This window comes from Hyla sarda, chromosome 2 (assembly GCF_029499605.1).
Source record: "Hyla sarda isolate aHylSar1 chromosome 2, aHylSar1.hap1, whole genome shotgun sequence".
NCBI lineage: Eukaryota > Metazoa > Chordata > Amphibia > Anura > Hylidae > Hyla > Hyla sarda.
The window spans coordinates 227,716,035-227,729,361 of NC_079190.1; the positions used below are offsets into that span (position 1 = coordinate 227,716,035).

General features: G+C 39.5%; 1 long non-coding RNA gene across 1 annotated transcript; it reads right to left on the minus strand.

The window, feature by feature from the left end:
• Positions 1-1,235: 1,235 nt before the first annotated feature.
• On the minus strand, positions 1,236-11,477 carry LOC130357809 (uncharacterized). The gene is made up of 3 exons (XR_008889279.1): positions 11,351-11,477; positions 2,586-2,844; positions 1,236-1,421 (listed from the first exon to the last, which is right to left on the minus strand). It is a non-coding gene; the product is annotated as an uncharacterized LOC130357809 (long non-coding RNA).
• Between the last annotated feature and the right edge of the window lie 1,850 nt (positions 11,478-13,327).

Consider the following 13,327-nt stretch of genomic DNA (forward strand, 5'->3'; position numbering starts at 1 on the left):
CTGTGCAATGAGATGATACCCCTCCAATATATAATGGGATTTTTAGAGGGGTTTTCCAAAGAGGGACGGGAGCTGACTGCAAAGACCTTTGGTCACAAAAATGGGGTTCTATGACCCCAAAGTAAATAGAGCAGCAGCACACATGCTCACCTGTTGCCCTTTTCACTTGGTATGGGACTCTCAATCTTTGGCAGTTTTATATACAGTTAATAAAGTGGCACTGGAGCATGCTTGCTGTCTTACCATTCATTTCAGGGTCCTCCCCTTTTCATGATCAGTGGGAGGTTTTATCAGTTAGACCACATTGATCAGATACTTATCACCTATCTTGTGGATAATTGATACATTCATATCTTGGGATAACCCCTTTAATACAGAAGGCATAATTTGTGCTTGCAAAATTTTTTTTTATTTACCTAAGATTGCTTGTGAGGTTGATAAAGTATATATAGTTACATACTAGATATTAAAAACGTTATCCTATTAACACAAACCCCATCATATAGGGGGGTATTAAAGTGGGATTTCTTGCTTCTACAACCTGTAGCTGAGAGCCACTGAGAGAAGCTTCCACTTGTGGCTAGTGAAAGCATATACAGGGAAACCTTTCTAGAAGACAACCCCTTTGAGAAGTCCACCCCCTTTATCCAGATAGATATTTCATGGGACAGACTTTTTAGCCCACAATACATTATGCATCGTGCCCATTTACTTGAGAGGATCATCCCTACAAAAGACCAATTTTGAAGAGTCTTCTAAAAAAGATGTTACTGTACTACACTCATTTGAATGGGCACCATGTAACGTCACTTATTTTCTTCAATGGCCCAGATATGCACAGCCACTAGCAGCTTCCCCAGGCAATAACATCTCATACCCTGGATTTTGTGCTGTGAGAAAGGATTATCCAGATTGGACAATCTCATTAACTCCTATACATATTGGGAGAAAACTTAAAAGGTTTGAACTGTATTTATAGACATGACACAGCAATGCACATACAAAAAAAAAACCATATATACCCATCTTATAAACATGGTGCATCGATCAATTTTTGTATTACTTTACAGTGTTTTACATTTTTTATGAATGAGCCTGGTGGTGCTAAGATATTGTATCTAATGAAAAGAGATAATTAATAGAATTAGTTTGTATGCTCCCTAAAAGAGTATACCTTATATATTAAACAACTTTATACCACCAAAAGAAACAGCAATGTTTTAATATTACTGCACATTAAAAGATTTTTATTACAAAACTGCTCCTAGTTATTATGCATTTATACATGTATTAGAGTGTTTATTTTTATTTTTCCTTTTTTTTTTTTCTAATTCTGAATCACTTTTATAGATGCCATAAGACTGCTGGATAGAATTGAAAGTATTAAGTTTCAATGATTCCCCTGAACACAATTTCTTCTACTGTGAAAAGAAAAAAGTAAAAAAAAAAAAAAGAACAAGCTAGAAAGTCTGCCTTCAAGGGAAAAGAGGCAAAAGCCATTAACATTTTTATGTAATTAAAATCCAGTTAGGATACCAATTTCCCACATTCATTTCCTTGTTTTCGCACAAGGAGTTTATCTTTCCCATGCCAAATATTGTTCCCATTCATCCTCTTTGCCCCAAGAGCCTATCTGAATAAGAAGGAAGATAAGACCCAGAATGACCTTGAGATTGAAGGAGCTGGGAAAACATACTGGGAGGAACTAATGGGAGATAAGAAAGGGGCTACTGCTCATAGTGGAAAGTTGTCAGTGTACCATTCCCCTAATAAAGGATGTGAGAAATGATTTATTAATGTCTTCAAGCTACATAGATCTAAGACTTCATTTGTCTAAGAATTTTAAGATATGCAGATGATGATGTATTTCATGGAATTATGAATTGCCTGATTTTACCAGTACACCTTTAGCCTAGAAACAACTGGCAAAGCCTTTTTTATAAACATTGATGTCTTTATTTGTGTTTCAGAAGTAAATATGTTATGCTAGTTAAATCCTTAATTGCAAAACAACAATGCGTTGATGAAAATAGGTCACTTAGAGATAAGGAATCATTGTATACGTCTTGATAACAGGGTTAGTATGAGGACTGGGGGCTGGGATGTAATTATCACTCAGCAGGATGTTTTCAAGTACAAATAAAAGGGCTTATCTGGAGGCATAAAAAAGTCCAAAACACAATTAAGCATAATTTTGCACCATTTCATGTATAATCAAAGTATAATTGTTTAATATTTCATTACTTACAGACCCTATTCTGGCAGTTGTGCTACTGCCTTGTTGAGTCAACAGCTGTCTCTCCCGACCTCCTCATACACATGAATGTACTGCATGGCAAACATTCATATGTTCTTTATGGAGGGTGGAGGGTTAGGCAGCAGCCAAACAGTTCAGGTTGATGCTCATCTTTCCCAGAACAATAGAGCTGGGCAGTTAAAATCTAATATGCCAATCATTTTTTCCCATGTCATCATCTGTTGGGGAGAGATGGGGGCTGCCATACACTTTAGGCAGTCAACCAAAGTTGATTCCCAACATCACTCTCGTTTCCCTCTCCTCTCCTCCCTGACCCCCTTATGCTTACCTCTTCAGTTGATTAACAGACCTTTCAAATATCCTGGATCCAGTGGGACTGCTTTGGATTTCAGGCACTGTCTTGTGAGTTCTGTCTCAGGTCCTGGGAGACCAGCCACAGGATGTCTTCAGGCTTGCTAACTAAAAGTGGTTGGAAGAAACTGAATATGGCAACATCCTTATGTCCAGCATGACATTATTGTATCTTGCCACCTGTATCAGACTGCAGGACCCAGCTGCTTGGCTTCAGAATGGAAATAAGTGAGTTCCTTTAAAAAAAAAATGATGCAAAGGTAGCATTATTAAAAGTAAAGACCTACCAACCTATATACCCACCCACCTACTCACCTACCTACTCATCATGACTATGTAATTTACTGGTTGTCAGACTAGAGATCACATAAATCTGCTAAGATTCAAGATGTATGGAGGCAGCAGAGTTGGGATGAAATAGATTACACTGCTGGAATGCTACTCGTGAGTTATAGGGGTAAAATCCTGACTGATTCTTTTGGCGCTTTAAATATACCATAAATTACTGTTTAACGCAGTAGTTCATCTGTTTGTCACCCAAGGGATCACATTTAATAACAGCTGGAAATGTGTTTTCCAGTAAGCCTATCATATAGGTTGCTATTTTAGCCTGAATAGCACTGTGGACAGAAAGTGTTTGTGTCTTCTAAGCATTTACCTTATTCTCTTTCATAAAATGTTTTATAGTAGGCTGAAAATGGAAGTATCTTTTATCGACCTGAAGAGGGAATTATGCCCCTCGAAACACGTTGTCCGCTTTAATAATAAATTAATAAACCATTCTAGTGTATCCTTTGTGAGTGGTGCCTCTATAAGTAACCAGTTTTTCCTGGACAATTCCTAAAGCTTTCATTTTTCATTGGAGGATTATAAACTGAACACTACTAACGATACTATTATGTGCAGCTAGGAAAGGGGAGTTATTGATGCAATGGATTTGCAAGGGGGTTGTGTGAGCAAAGAAGAAACAAATAGCAGCATAATAACAGCAAGGAAGGGGTTTCATCATAAATGAAGCCCTGGTCTAAGCAGTAAACCGCTAATAATAATGATAGCTAAACGGTAGCAAAGAGGGTCAAAACAAGGAAGGGGCCCTATTACATTGACAGCCCTGGTATGAGCAGTAAACTAGCAGATAGGAAAGAAATCAGCTAATCGCTTTTGCTCCAATGCATATATGTCTGATGTGCACATCAGGTTTTCTTTTAGCCCTAAAAGGGCTCTTAATGATAAAGATTGAGACTAAGGCTCAGATTTATCAATGTGCCTGAGACAAAATGTGTCTGATTTGTCCATACCAACCAATCACAGCTCATCTTTGACTTCTCAAATTGATCCGTTAAAATGTGAGCAGTATTCTGATAAGTTGCTATGGGCAAATCAGACAGTTTTTTTTTCCAGTCAGTGGATGAATCTCAGTTTGTATTTACACAGTCCAGGCTTTCTCCCTTATATAACACTATTTAAACTCTGACCCCCCAACCCCCCCCCCCCCCCCATTAACTGTGTTCCATCTTGGCATCTCTGCTGCTAGAGATGTAATTTCCCTAAAAACAGGCAGTAGACAGGAAGTTTGCAGGGAAATGAGGCAATTTAGGACTTTTTTTCTTGGTCAAGGAGTGTTAAACTGTAAAAAAAAAAAGTGAAAAAAGTAAACATAATCATGCTATTAATAGAAATAAAATTGAAAAAAAAAAAAAGATCTTAATAAGTTATACATCATCCAGCAAAGTGCAAAGCACTGATGTGGAAACATAACACTGATCCAAGAAATAGTATTAGAGCCCTTAGTGATAAAATCCTCCACTTCACGCTATAATGTGTGTCCCCAGACTGCGTCTCTTGGGAGTGGTGAGGTAGATTTTACCTTCTATATTGGTGTAATTATATGTGATATACTACCACTAGGAAAATTTATTATGATTGATTGTGTTTAAAGGGGTATTCCTCTGGAAAACTTTTTTTTTATCAACTATAATCAACTGGTGCCAGAAAGTTAAACAGATTTGTAATTACCTTTATTTAAAAATCTTAATCCTTGCAGTACGTATCAGCTGCTATATGCTTCACATGAGGTTCTTTTCTTTTTAAATTAATTTTCTCTCTTACCACAGTGCTCTCTGCTGACATCTCTGTCCATGTCAGGAACTGTCCAGAGCAGGAACAAATCCCCATAGCAAACCTCTCCTGCTCTGGACAGTTCCTGACATGGACAGAGGTGTCAGCAGAGTGCACTGTGGTCAGACAGACAAGATATTCAAAAAAGAAAAGAACTTCCTCTGGAGCATACAGCAGCTGATAGGTACTGAAAGGATTAAGATTTTTAAATAGTAATTTACAAATCTGTTTAATATTTTGGCACCAGTTGATTTAAAAAAAATGTTTTCCACTGGAGTACCCATTTAACCCCTTAAGGATACAGGGCGTACCCATACGCCCCCGTTTCTGAGTCCTTAAGGACTCAGGGTGTACAGGTACTCCCTGTGTTTTTATTTTTTAAGCTAACATGCTAGTGTTGCCCCATACTTTTCATTTTCACAAGTACGGAAATACCCATTATGTGGACGTAAAATGCTCTGCTGGCGCAAAACAAGGCTCATGAATGAGAGCGCCATTGTACATTTGAGGGGATTTGCACAGGGGTGGCTGATTGCTACAGTGGTTCTGACATAAATGCAAAATGAAAAACACCCACATGTGACCCCATTTTGGTAACTACACCCCTCATGGAACATAACAAGGGGTATAGTGGACCTTAACACCCCACAGGTCTTTGAAGAATTTTCGTTAAAGTTGGACATGAAAATGAAAAATTTGCATTTTTTTTCACCAAAATTATGGTGTTATCCCAAATTTTTCATTTTCACAAGGGGTAATAGGAAAAAAGACCCCCAAAATTTGTAACCCCATTTCTTCTGAGTGTTGAAATGCCCCATATGTGGATGTAAAGTGCTCTGCGGGCGAACTACAGTACAATGCTCAGAAGAAAAGGAGCGCCATTGGGCTTTTGGAGAGAGAATGTGTCTGGAATTGAAGGCCATGAGTGTTTACGAAGCCCCCCTTGGAAACTACACCCCTCAAGGAATGTAATAAGTGGTAAAGCGAGCATTTACACCCCACAAGTGTCTGACAGATTTTTTGAACAGTGGTCCGTGAAAATGAAAAAATTAAATTTTCATTTGCACAGCCCACTGTTCCAAAGATCTGTCAAACGCCAGTGGGGTGTAAATGATCATTGCACCCCTTATTAAATTCTGTGAGGGGTGTAGTTTCCAAAATGGGGTCACATGTGGGGGTTTTCTGCTGTTCTGGCATCATGGGAGATTTGTAAATGCACATGGCCCCCGACTTCAATTTCAGCAAAATTCTCCTTTGTCCAATGGGCACTCCTTCTGTTCTGAGACCTGTAGTGCGCCAGCAGAGCAATTAACGTCCACATATGGGGCGTTTTCTTAATCAAGAGAAATTGGGCTTCAAATTTTGAGGTCCATTTTCTCCTATTACACCATGTGAAAATGAAAAAATTGTAGTTCCACCATCATTTTAGTGTTAAAAATCTAATTTTTCACTTTTTCGGCCCACTATTCAAAAAACCTGTGAGGTGTAAGTAGTCACTGTAACCCTTGTTACATTCTTGGAGGGGTGTAGTTTCGAAAATGGTGTCACACGTGTTTTTTTTTCTGTTCTGGCATCATGGGAGGTTTGTAAATGCACATGGCCCCCGACTTCAATTTCAACAAAATTCTCTCTCCAAAAGTCCAATGATGCTCCTTCTCTTCTAAGCATTGTAGTGCACCAGCAGAGCACTTAACGTCCACATATGGGGCATTTTCTTAATCAGGAGATTCAGATTTTGGGGTCCATTTTCACCTACTACCCCTTGTGAAAAAGAAAAATTTGGGGTAACACCATCATTTTAGTGTTAAAAATCTTATTTTCCATTTTCACGTCCAACTTCAAGGCAAAGTCGTCAAACAAAAGTGAGGTGTTAAGGCTCAATATACTCCTTGTTATGTTCCTTGAGGGGTGTAGTTTCCAAAATAGTGTGCCATGTGGGGTTTATTTTGCTGTTCTGGCACCATGAGGTTTCCTAAATGCAACATGGCCCCCAAAAACCATAACAGCAAAAAAAAAAATCAAAAATCCCAGTTGCTCTTTCTCTCTTGAGCCATGTTATGAGCCCACAGAGCACTTTATGTCAACATATGAGTTATTTCCATACTCAAGAGAAATTGGGCTACAAATTTTAATGGGCTTTTCCACCTTATACCGCTTTTGAAAATGAAACAAATGGGGCTACAAGAACATGTTAGTGTAAAAATGCAGATTTTAATTTTTCTCCTCCACTTTGCTGCTATTCTTGCGAAACACCTAAAGGGTTAACAAACTTTCTGAATGTCATTTTGAATACTTTTAGGGGTGTATTTTCTATAATGGGGTCGCTTATGGGGTATTTCTCACAAAAAGGACCCTCAAATCCACTTTTAACTAAACTAGTCGCTGAAAAATTCAGATTTTGACATTTCTGTGAGAATTTAGAAAATTGCTACTATACTTTGAAGCCCTCTAATGTCTTCAAAAAGTAAAAACATGTCAACTTTCTGATGCCAACTTAAAGTAGACATATTGTATCTGTGAATCAATATAAAATTTATTTGGAATATTTATTTTCCTTTAAAACAGAGTTTCAAATTAGAAAAATGCAACATTTTTAAAATTTTCATGAAATTTGGGGATTTTTCACCAAGAAAGGATGCAAGCAACGATGAAAATTTACCACTATGTTAAAGTACAATATGTCATGAAAAAACTTTCTCGGAATCAGAATAAACAGTAAAAGCATCCTAGAGTTATTAATGCATAAAGTGACAGTGGTCAGAATTGCAAAAAAGGGCTCAGACCTTTAAAGGGGTTCTCCGGTGCTTAGACATCTTATCCCCTATCCAAAGGATAGGGGATAAGATGCCTGATCGCAGGAGTCCTGCCGCTGGGGACCCCAATGCAAGCATATGGGAGGGGGCCTTAAGGGATTAAGTGCATTTTTAAGGGATGTAAGTGCATTTATGACTTTGGTCCCCACAAAAATGTATAACTGGAAGTTATAGGTATCTTCATACATTGGTTTAAGCTTAATGTGGAAGGATGTTTAGTGGTCATTCTGAGAACTTGCGTTTTCAAAAGAAAATAACTGCAATGCTTTAAAATAGCCCAAATAATTGCTATTTAAACATACCATACATCAGATACTAAGAGAAAGTTAGAGGCATCTGAAAAATGGAGAGACTTTGCTGACAAATTAATCACTTCATTCATAATTAAAAGGACATCGGAGCGTTTCCTCCGAAGTGAAAAAGTAAAACGGTGTGGAGATACGGAACACAAAATAATGTGACAAATTATACCGACAAATTAGCATCCCCTGGTCTGAGTGTCTGAGCCTATTGTTAGTACTTTAAAAATATAAGCCGACCACCAAGGTCACGTCTAACTTTAGTAACTTATTACATTACGATGCAATAATTAAAGGGGAACTCGGCTGGAAACAAGTGGAAAACAAATGTTTTCAAATCAACTGGTGCCAGAAAGATAAACAGATTTGTAAATTACTTCTATTTCAACATCTGAAGCCTTCCACTACTTTACATCTGCTGTATACTACAGAGAAATTTGTGAAGTTTTTTTCAGTCTGACAACAGTGCTCTCTGCTGACACCTCTGTCCATGTCAGGAACTGTCCAGAGCAGAAGCAAATCACCATAGAAAGCCTCTCCTGCTCTGGACAGTTCCTGATACAGACAGAGGTGTCAGGAGAGAGCACTGTGGACAGATAGGAAAGAACTTAACAAATGTATCTGTAGTATATCTGTAGTATACAGCAGCTGATAAGAACTAGATGGGTTAATATTTTTAAATAGAAGTAATTTACAATTCTGTAAAAAGCAAAAGCACGTATGTGCACTCACTCAGCAGAAATCAATCAGCGTGGGGATACGGTCCTGAGGCCGGAAGAAGCACACTGACTTGTGTGAAACAGCCGTTGTCGCCTCCGAGCGCCCATCTCACTGCACCGATGCTGTGACCCAGCCTTCCGAGGACTGGATCCCCACGCCGATTGATCTCTGCTGAGCGGTGAGTGCACATACGTGCTTTTGCTTTTTACTTGTTTGATGCTTCACGTCTGTCGTATGTGCACCCCGCAGGAGATCTTGTATGGGCCACTGACATTCTGCAGTACCCTGTCTCAGGTGTAGTAGCGCTTCTTGAGTGCCCTCTCCATTCCGTTCTTTTGTTTTGCTAATTTACAATTCTGTTTAATTTTATGGCACCAATTGATTTGAAATCCCCCCCCCCCCCCCCCCTACCGGAGTTCCCCTTATTATACACTTTTATTTCAAATATTTTGAGATTTTCCCATAACGATTTGTTGAGTTGAGCAGCAGCCCCTTGAGTAAGAGGTAATGAAATGGTTTGGGGTACAGAGCAGCATCACTAATGGGTAAGCACATATGCACCTAATGACTCTCCATTATGCCCTTTATTCATTCTCAGTCGCTTTGGCGCTTTATTGATATGAGGGAGGGATGTTAGTCAGTGCTAATTTCAGCAATGATGTAAGGAAGGCATTTGCATAATAAATATAGGTTCAATACACTATACCCCTCTCTTTGTTATATGGACTAAGTGCAATTTTGGTATAAAGGTGCTCCCAGGTACACATGTTAATATATATATATATATATATATATATATATATTCCTCTGTTTGTTGCTTGGCCTATTATCTAGGGCCCTCACTATATCCAAATTTTGGGAGCTGTATGTCATCACATTTTATCAATTTTTTTTTTCTAATAAAGTATACTATTTTATTTGTTCTAAGCGGTGTAGTGTGAACGTCTTTTTCTATTGTGTACTACGCTGCTTAAAATAAAGGGAACACTAAGATAACACATCCTAGGTCTGAATGAATGAACTGATCGTATGAAACACTTTCGTCTTAACATAGTTGAATGTGCTGACAACAAAATCACACAAAAATGATCAATGGAATAAAATGTATCAACCCATGGAGGTCTGGATATGGAGTTGCACTCAAAATCAAAGTGGAAACCACACCACAGGCAGATGGTCTCCTGAGGGATGTCCTCCAAGACCTGGACTAAAGCATTCGCCAACTCCTGGACAGTCTGTGGTGCAACGTGGTGTTGGTGGATGGAGCGAGACATGATGTCCTATATGTGCTCAATTGGATTCAGGTCTGGGGAACGGGTGGGCCAGTCCATAGCATCAATGCCTCCCTCTGGCAGGAACTGCTGACACACTCCAGCAACATGAGGTCTAGCATTGTCTTGCATTTTGAAGAACCCAGGACCAACCGCACCAGCTTATGGTCTCACAAGGGGTCTGAGGATCTCATCTTGGTACCTAATGGCAGTCAGGCTACCTCTGGCAAGCACATGGAGGGCTGTGCGGCCAAACCGGTCATGCTAGAGGATGTTGCAGGCAGCAGAACATTCTCCACGGCGTCTCCAGACTCTGCCTCGTCTGTCACTTGTGCTCAGTGTGAACCTGTTTTCATCTGTGAAGAGCAGAGGGTGCCAGTGGTGAGTTTGCCAATCTTGGTGTTCTCCAGCAAATGCCAAATGTCTTGCACGGTGTTGGGCAGTAAGCACAACCCCCACCTGTGAACGTTGGGCCCTCATACCACCCTCATGGAGTCTGTTTCTGACCGTTTGAGTGGACACAAGCACATTTTGTGGCCTGCTGGAGGTCATTTTACAGGGCTCCGGCAGTGCTCTTCCTGCTTCACCTTGCCCAAAGGCGGAGGTAGCGGTCCTGCTTCTGGATTGTTGCCCTCCTACGGCCTCCTCCACGTCTCCTGATGTACTGGCCTGTCTCCTGGTATCACCTCCATGCTCTGGACACTATGCTGACAGACACAGCAAACCTTCTTGCCACAGCACGCATTGATGTGCCATCCTGGATGAGCTGCACTACCTGATCCACTTGTGTGGGTTGTAGACTCCGTCTCATGCTACCACTATAGTGAAAGCACCGCCGGCATTCAAAAGTAACCAAAACATCAGCCAGGAAGCATATGAACTGAGAAGTAGTCTGTGGTCACTACCTGCAGAACCACTCCTTTATTGGGGTGTCTTGCTAATTGCCTATAATTTCCACATGTTGTCTGCTCCATTTACACAACAGCATGTGAAATTGATTGTCAATCAGTGTTGCTTCCTCAGTGGACAGTGTGATTTCACAGAAATGTGATTGACCTGGAGTAACATTGTGTTGTTTAAGTGTTCCCTTTATTTTTTTGAGCAATGTATATTCATGTTCTTTCTGCTTTATAAGTAGGATCTATAGAGACACAACGTAGCTGTGGTGTCAGATTAGGGCAATGTGTAAATTAACCTTTTTGTGATGCCAGGGTGTCGTTGACCTATACACCGCCCAAGGCAGACCAACTTCTCCTGTGCCAGGCACAGGGCAAATAATCCCTCCGATGCAAGGTTATGGATAAGTGGTTTTCTTTACTGAGGTTGGAAAGATGGTACAATCTGTTACAGCTCAGATGAGCATGAAGGAGATGCAGGGTCAACTTTGGGAAGCTTATTGGCTTGCTATAACTTATAGTTAATTGTGCTGTATATGACTGACTTGAGTTGCATGCAGCCCACGCTAGACTTTAGTTACTTGGACTTGACTAACTTGGCTGATCCCTGGACTTTAGTGCTTACCGCAAATCTTTGACTTTCACCTGGGTACTGGGGTTAACTGTAGTGGAAAATGTGTGGTTTCTGGACTAGGCCTCAGGCCTCCTTCAGAATCACCTCACAGACAGACTTCACACTTTACCAAACTGTACCTCAGAACTCACTCTGAACTCTGGTTGCACCATTTATGGAAGCAATTTAGAGAGGTCCCATTGGCCAGATAAGTCACATGGTTCATCTCTGCATACTCCCCTAACAACAAGGTTCATGACAACAGGATCTTTAAAGTAACAGGTGCATAGCAAATACCAATACATTAACCATTGCATAACATTAACTTATACTGTGAAATATAGAGAGTCCTGAGGAGTGTGGGCCCAAGACGGACATTGCAGCAGCATCTGCCACACAGGATGGGCAGGAGTACAGAAGAACATGTAATTCTGTACTGAATCACCATATATATATATATATATATATATATATATATATATATATATATAAATATATATATATATATATATAAAATGGTGTCAGTTTGGATTCTTTGCTTTAGTATTGCTGAGAAATCAGAATAGTATAGATTTTGCATTGTAGAGTTAAAATGATAGAAACTGAATTATCTAGAAACTAAACAAAAAAAAAAAATGGAAACCGGAGAGTTTGTATTTAATATGTTAATAAAGCAACCAAAGTGCTATGTTGGATAAGAACATAATTACTTTGATAACTATTTATAATTACATTTTAATAAGTGTAGCAGGCACCAGATGTCAGCTTCTATGAATATGTTCTAGCAATATACATTTAAGTTAATGTTTCGCTGTGGCTCTAAAATCATTCAGTATACAAGAAATTTTTTACCTTTTTGTTTTTTTATTATCTGTGTTTAATTTTTTTTATTAGCTGATTGTCTACTGAGAATCTGTGAATATCTGAATGCTGGCAATGCTGTTCTGAACCCCTCCAACCCTTTGCTCCAATGTCTATACCTGGTTTCAAAAAAAATGTTTGATTAACCCCTTAATGACCATGGACATAAATGTACGTCCTGGTTTGGCGGGACTTCCCGCACCAGGACGTGCATTTACGTCCTGTGTATGACCGTGAGCATCGGAACGGTGCTCGCGTCATAGACGGCAGGTTCTGGCTGCCAGTAGCTGCCGGGGACCTGCCCGTAATGGCCGACATCCGCGATCGCGCGGATATCCGGCATTAACCCCTCAGATGCCGTGATCAATACAGATCCGGTCATCCAGCATGGCGGCCGTAGGTCCCCTCACCTGACTCCGGCCGTCTCCCGGGGTCTTCTACTCTGGTCTGCGATCGAGCAGACCCGAGCAGAAGATGACCGATAATACTGATCAGTGCTGCGTCCTATACATAGCACTGAACAGTATTAGCAATGAATGTCCCTATGGGGACATAAAAAGTGTAAAATAAAAGTTGAAAAATGTAAAAAAAAGAAGTAAAAAGAAAATAAAAAATCCCCTCCCCCAATAAAAATGGAAATTGTCAGTTTTTCCCATTTTATCCCCAAAAAGCGTAAAAATTTTTTATAAACATATTTGCAGCTTTTTTTGTCACATTTTATAAAAAAAAAAAAAAAAAATGATCTAAAAGTTTTATATATGCAAATGTGGTATCAATAAAAGTACAGATGACGGCGCTAAAAATGAGCCCTCATACCGCCCTATATATTATATATGGAAAAATGAAAAAGTTATAGGTGGTCAAAATAGGGCGGTTTTATATTACTGATTTTGTACAAAAAGATTTTTTTAAGCAGTACAAAAATATAAAAGCATTCTAGCCATGGGTATCATTTTAATCGTATTGACCCACAGAATAAAGAACACATGTCATTTTTTCCGTAAAGTGTATAGTGTGAAAACAAAACCCTCCAAAATGCGCCAAATTGTGGTTTTCATTTAAATTTCCTCCCTAAAAATTTTTTTTTGGGGTTCGCCGTACATTTTATGGTGAAATGAGAGGTTTCAT